The 6,980-nt window shown below is 55.3% G+C and overlaps 2 non-coding genes across 2 annotated transcripts in view; both read left to right on the top strand.

Annotated features, from left to right (window-relative positions):
* Positions 1–5,637: 5,637 nt before the first annotated feature.
* Positions 5,638–5,793, top strand: LOC123433617. Its single transcript, XR_006624965.1, has one exon. It is a non-coding gene; the product is annotated as a 5.8S ribosomal RNA (ribosomal RNA).
* A 221-nt stretch (positions 5,794–6,014) lies between these two features.
* The window catches only part of LOC123433861, a 3,388-nt gene continuing 2,422 nt past the window's right edge, over positions 6,015–6,980 (top strand). The window contains exon 1 of the ribosomal RNA XR_006625162.1: positions 6,015–6,980. This exon is cut by the window's right edge and continues 2,422 nt beyond it. This is a non-coding gene — a ribosomal RNA (28S ribosomal RNA).

The following is a 6,980-nucleotide window of genomic DNA, read 5'->3' on the forward strand; positions in this document are numbered from 1 at the left end:
CCCACTCGGGGACTTAGCTGCGATCCTGCATCGCCTAAGTATTAACTTCCTTCGAGTGTGCACTTCACGTCACACTCGGGGACTTAGCTGCGATCCTGCATCGCCTAAGTATTAACTTCCTCCGAGTGTGCACTTCATGTCACACTCGGGGGCTTAGCTGCGATCCTGCATCGCCTAAGTATTAACTTCCTCCGAGTGTGCACTTTACGTCACACTCGGTGGCTTAGCTGCGATCCTGCATCGCCTAAGTATTAACTATCTCCGAGTGTGCACTTCACGTCACACTCGGGGGCTTAGCTGCGATCCTGCATCGCCTAAGTATTAACTTCTTCCGAGTGTGCACTTCACGTCGCACTCGGGGACTTAGCTGCGATCATGCATCGCCTAAGTGTTAACTTCTTCCGAGTGTGCACTTCACGTCGCACTCGGGGACTTAGATGCGATCACGCATCGCCTAAGTGTTAACTTCCTCCGAGTGTGCACTTCACATCACACTCGGGGACTTAGCTGCGATCCTGCATCGCCTAAGTACTAATCTTCCTTCGAGTGTGCACTTCATGTCACACTCGAGGACTTAGCTTCGATCCTGCATCGCCTATGTACTAATCGCTCCTCCGAATGTACACTATACGTTACACTCGAGAACTTAGCACTGATCATGAATCACCTAAGTCCTAATATTCTACGAGTACACATTAAGTGTTCAATTCCAAACAGCATTCAAGCAAAAGAATAAGTGTTTTCGTTGTGACTCCAACAGTCTAGAAACGATAACAGACTCGGTGCGGATCAAGCTTACCCGCACCGATTTAAAAGTATGACGGCCAACAGAAGTGGCCCGAATATCGTACAGGCAAACACTCGGCATACCGAGGATAAAGTTCGATCATGAGTCAGCTGGGCCCGCGTCAGGACTGGAGGGTTCCACAAAGGTATCCAGGTCGATTCCATCAACAATGTGGGTCGCAGTCTCCAGGAATGTCTCCATGAAGTCTTCGAATTGAAGCTTCTTCGTGTTGGCGACTTTCAAGGCTTTCAGCTTATCTTCCCGCACTTCTTTGCAATGGACTCGGACCAAGGACAGCGCCACATCAGCACCACAACGCGCTGCCCATTTTTTCCAAGATTGCACTCGGGCCGGAATCTCCCCCAGTCGCCCCAACAGAGTCTCCATCTTCTCCCGCGACTCGTCTTCCAGCCAAAGCTCCTTCTCAATGCGGCCGAAGATTTCTCTCAGTCGGTTGATGAACGGACCCACTTTGCCTACGCAGATATGAGCCCGGAGTAGATTCCGGTTGGCGTCCTCGCTGAGTGGCACATTGACCTTCATGGATCATTCCACGGCCGCTGCTTCAGCTTCAGCGTCACCACAAAATTCTGCAACAAACGAGCAAATAGAAATTACAAACCGAGTGTTCGTCACAAGATACAACCACTCGACAAATCATCAGACTTACCAGCCAGACGACTCATCATCTGGACAGCCCACTCGTTCACATACTTCTCCTGAGCTGTCCATCGTTTATTCCGAGCAGCCATTTGATCGTACACTTCAGTCCTCTGTTTCTTCAGCCTCTCCACCTCCGCCACCAACGCCCTGTTTGCCTCCAACGCTTCCTCCAAGGATTTCTCTCAAACTTCCAGCGCGTTCTTCAGGCCAGCCATGGCGAGCGTTGCGGCTTCTAGTTCACCAACACATTGGTTCTTCTCAGCCTTCAAGGCTGAATAAGCGCTCCCCATCTCACAAGTTTTCTACAAAACGAAACAAAGGGTTATCAGCAACTTTCTCAATACACGCTACGTTCTTCAGACCCCTGCCGACGCAAGTAGTCGACAGCGGTCTCGGGGACTACACCCAGTGGGTTTACTAAGAGTGACCCCACTGGCATGCACCTCAAGCAGGTCTGCCCTATTGAGGTGCACGTTTTCACCTACGCCTCCGAGGCTAAAGCTACTCCACCTGTGTGCAGTTTACTCTAGGGAACTCTTACCGCAAGAGTGCTCCGACTGCAGTAAGTACTTGCACTCAAAAATCTTGTCTACGGACACGACAAAAATAAAGACCAAATGTATAAAGACAACTGTCGGTGCAAGCACTCGACAGAAGTCTCGGGGACTACACCCAGTGGGTTCACTCGGAGTGAACCCATTGCAAACAACAAACTACGACAACACCCAGTGGGTTACAAAAGAAATGTAAGTACTTACTAGACTACTTACTCGGATGTCGTCGCGCAGCTCCAAGCTCCGCTGGTACAAAGCCGCAACGGAGTCATAAGCCTTCTTGGCCTCCCCGGTCATCAGCTCCGCTTGGATCATGGCTCCCTTGGCCGCTCCCACCTACTCCTCTGGGACACACCGAATGCTGAAATCAACATTCGACGAACCGGGAATCGTAGGAAGATCCTGGGGCATCCCAAGATTCGCCCCAGTCAGTTCATCGCCCACCGGTGCTGGTTCGGTTGGTGGAGGCACTTCAGTCGGCGGAACGTCGGCGGCAGGGGCAGCAGCAGGAGGAGCATCCTCAAGGACAGGCTCCCCGACAGGCTCCGCGGCCGGGTCGGCTCTCCCTTGCCCATCTTCGTCTGGGTGAATCGCCCCTGACAAGCCGAATAGCATGATGATTCAGAAAAAGAAAAGGATAGTACAGTCTACAGGAATAAAACACCTGACTCTCCTACACCATACCCGGCTGGGACGAGACGACGTTGTCTGTGTCCATGGGGTCATCCCCTTGGCGGACCGGAGAGGTTGTAGAAGTGGCGACCCTGTCAAGTGAAGCCCATTCGACTTGTAAAGCGGGAGTTCACTCGGATAACATAAAAAGCCGAGAGTTGGATTCGCTTACGTGGATGTGACGGGGATGGCAACCCTCATGCGCGGCAGAGCCCTCCGAGGTTTGGGACCACTCGGTTTGGGCGCCCTGGGAGATTGGCCTGCAGGCTCAGCGGGGGCGTCCCTGGACCTCTTCGTGCCTCGAGCACTCGGGACCGCCGGAGCGGTAGGTAGAGCACTCGACAACGCGGGGGGAGCCGAAGAGACAACAGGCTCATGTCGACGCTTACTCCGCTGTTCTGGCGGTGCAGGCGGAGAGTCGCGCTCTTCGTCTTCTTCCTCCTCCTCGCTATCCTCCTCCTCCGACTCCGTGCTTTCGGAGACATATTTAGCGCTCTCCACGCTCCCCTCCTGGCTACCTTCTTCCTCCTCCTCCTCCGGATCCCCGTTAGAGACAGGGGAGGACCAGTTGGTCCATTCCTACATGAGATTCAGTCGGAAACATTAAGCATCACATGAGGATATAAATGAACGACTGAAATCAAAACAGTTCGATATATTCGGCTAATGCTACTCACCTGATTCGGTGGCGGGTTGTCCGCGCTGTAAGGCACCACTCGGCGAGCTCCTTTAGGGTTCTCGCAAGGTCCCGCGATTTGGAGCACTATCGAGGTCACCTTCTCCTCGAGTATGCCCACCGCGACGGTCCGAGTGGAATCCTCGAGCTCTGTGTAGAGCCACATAGCATGGTGGCGAGCTTGTAGAGGCTGGATCCGCCGACCGATGAAGACTTCCAACAGGTCAATACCAGTGACCCCCCTCCTGACAACATCCGCGAGTGCCTCGACCAAAGGCTGGATGTCATTCCTCTCGGCTTTCGAGAGGGCGAGTTGCTTGGGTGAAGCAGGGTGGTCTAGACTAAATGGAGGCAGCCCAGTCGACGTGTTCGAACAGGCTATGTCCTGGCAGTAGAATCACGTCGACTGCCAGTTCCTAACCGACTCGTTCAACTAGAGAGCAGGGTAGCTACTCCGACTCTTTTTCTGAAACCCTAAACTCCCGAAGAGCTGGAGGAGATGCGTCTTGTCATCCGACCGACTAAGACGTTTGATGGTTTGAGAGCGGGCGGAGAAGATATGTTTGAATAAACCCCAATGAGGGGGGCAACCGATAAAGCATTCGCACAGAACAATGAAGGCAGAAAGGTGGGCAATGGCATTCGGAGGGAAGTGATGGAGTTGAGCACCCAAATGATTCATGATGCCTTTGAAGAAGGGGTGCGGGGGAAGAGAAAAACCTCTGTGAACATGGCTGAGGAGCAAGAAGAGCTCCCCCTCCCGTGGTGCCGGCTCAATCTCATCGACCACCGGCAACCTCCAAGACTTATGCACGAGCTGGCCGTGCTCTACCAGCTCCAGCAGGTCCCCCTCCGTCACTGTGGAGGGGAGAAAGTCTCCCTGGATCCATCCCGCTGGCAATGGCCGTTGCCGCCGCCTTGCCCTTCTTCTTCCTTGCCTCCATCTTGTTGGTCTGGCCCTTGGTCATGGCGGCGATGGCGAGCTTTCGAGAAGGATGGGAAGGGAAAGGTGTATGAGCGCAAGAGGTGGCGAGGAAGACGGAGCAAGCAAGAGCAGGGGATTCGGCGAGCGTAACCGAAGGGTCTCGTCGGCCAGAGTTAAATAGAACACCGACTGGGTCGCTGGCGAGCGGGCCCGAAATCTTATCCGCCCAACCAGCCGCGGCGATATCGGCGGAAGAGTTGAAGGCGCGAGGATCGAGGAGTCAGGCGCTACTCGAGCGCGCTGACGTCGCCCCCGCTAAGCGCGCGGAACCCGAAATTTGAGATCCCGGAAAATCCGCCGCTGTTAGTTGACCGGTCGTGTCAAAAGATGCCGCGAAAGCACTCGGTTCCCGACAGTCCCTTCTGCAGAACACATTCATTCGGATCATTGGCCAGGAGTGATAGAATGGATAGAGGCAAGCAACGCCCAAGCCGAACCTAGTCCAGTCGGATCTGAGCATCGCGCACTGCTTTGACGTTTCAACCCCAATCCATTCGGGGACTAATGATGGGGTCATAGTCCTAGGGTAGGGTCATAGGCCTGTCCTACAGGTCCTACCCAAGGACTCCCCCACGCAAGGGACAGGACCTTAAGTATGCCCGACTGTATTAAGGTGCCCCCATCATCCAGTCGGTAACGGGCCCACAATCATCCAGTCGGAGACTAAGACTCGGAGGACACCGGACCTACCGACTGGATACACTCGGTGCGTCGTAACCTCCCTGGAGGGAAACTGTCGTACGTTTTCGGGTGCATTAACTAGCATTTATAGCATACGTTACGTGTAACGCATGCATTCAATCGCCACTACTCGACCCTTGAATCAGAACCGTTGTGGAGGGCAGCGCACTCTATATAAGCCGCCCTCCCCCACTAGTAAAAGGGTTAGAAAAACATTGTACTCCATATTACACTCGGTAACAAGCTCCAAGAGCACTGAGACGTAGGGCTATTACCTCCACCATAGAGGGGCCTGAACTCATACAACCTCGCCGTAGCTAGGACTCTGCCCATCTCATTCGTACCCTACACATCTACTGTCAGGCTTATACCCACGACACCTGCGGAAGGATCATTGTCGTGACCCTGACCAAAACAGACCGTGCTCGCGTCATCCAATCCTCCGACGATGGCATTGTCCGTCCTTCGGCCAATTCCTTGAGTGCCTCCACTCCTAGGAGCGGGGGCTCGTGGTAAAAGAACCCATGGCGCCGAAGGCGTCAAGGAACACCGTGCCTAACCCGGGGAGATGGCTAGCTTGCTGACGTCCCCATGTGTTGGAAATATATTTAATCCACACGACTCTCCGCAACGGATATCTCGGCTCTCGCATCGATGAAGAACGTAGCGATATGCCATACCTGGTGTGAATTGCAGAATCCCGCGAACCACCGAGTCTTTGAACGCAAGTTGCGCCCGAGGCCACTCGACCGAGGGCATGCCTGCCTGGGCGTCACGCCAAAACACGCTCCCAACCACCCTCTTCGGGAATTGGGATGCGGCATATGGTCCCTCGTCCTGCAAGGGGCGGTGGGCCGAAGATCGGGCTGCCGGTGTACCGCGTCGGACACAGCACATGGTGGGCGTTCTCGCTTTATCAATGCAGTGCATCCGACGCGTAGACGGCATCATGGCCTCGAAACGACCCAGCGAACGAAGTGCACGTCGCTTCGACCGCGACCCCAGGTCAGGCGGGACTACCCGCTGAGTTTAAGCATATAAATAAGCGGAGGAGAAGAAACTTACAAGGATTCCCCTAGTAACGGCGAGCGAACCGGGAACAGCCCAGCTTGAGAATCAGGCGGCTGTGACGTCCGAATCGTAGTCTGGAGAGGCGTCCTCAGCGACGAACCGTGCCCAAGTCCCCTGGAAAGGGGCGCCTGGGAGGGTGAGAGCCCCGTCCGGCCCGGACCCTGTCGCCTCACGAGGCGCGGTCAACGAGTCGGGTTGTTTGGGAATGCAGCCGAAATCGGGCGGTAGACTCCATCCAAGGCTAAATACAGGCGAGAGACCGATAGCGAACAAGTACCGCGAGGGAAAGATGAAAAGGACTTTGAAAAGAGAGTCAAAGAGTGCTTGAAATTTCTGGGAGGGAAGCGGATGGGGGCCGGCGATGCGCCCCGGCCATATGCGGAACGGCTCTTGCTGGTCCGCCGCTCGGCTCGGGGTGTGGACTGTTGTCGGCCGCGTCGGCGGCCAAAGCCCGGGGGCCCTAGGTGCCTCCGGTTGCCGTCGTCGACACGGCCGGTACCCGCGCGCCGAATGGCGTGTCCCTTGGGGCACTGCGCTGCAACGGCCTGCGGGCTCCCCATCCGACCCGTCTTGAAACACGGACCAAGGAGTCTGACATGCGTGCGAGTCGATGCGTTTTGAAACCTGGGATGCGCAAGGAAGCTGACGAGCGGGAGGCCCTCACGGGCCGCACCGCTGGCCGACCCTGATCTTTTGTGAAGGGTTCGAGTTGGAGCACGCCTGTCCAGACCCCGAAAGATGGTGAACTATGCCTGAGCGGGGCGAAGCCAGAGGAAACTCTGGTGGAGGCGCGAAGCGATACTGACGTGCAAATCGTTCGTCTGACTTGGGTATAGGGGCGAAAGACGAATCGAACCATCTAGTAGCTGGTTCCCTCCGAAGTTTCCCTCA

Source organism: Hordeum vulgare, chromosome 2H, assembly GCF_904849725.1.
Source record: "Hordeum vulgare subsp. vulgare chromosome 2H, MorexV3_pseudomolecules_assembly, whole genome shotgun sequence".
Taxonomy (NCBI): Eukaryota; Viridiplantae; Streptophyta; class Magnoliopsida; order Poales; family Poaceae; genus Hordeum; species Hordeum vulgare.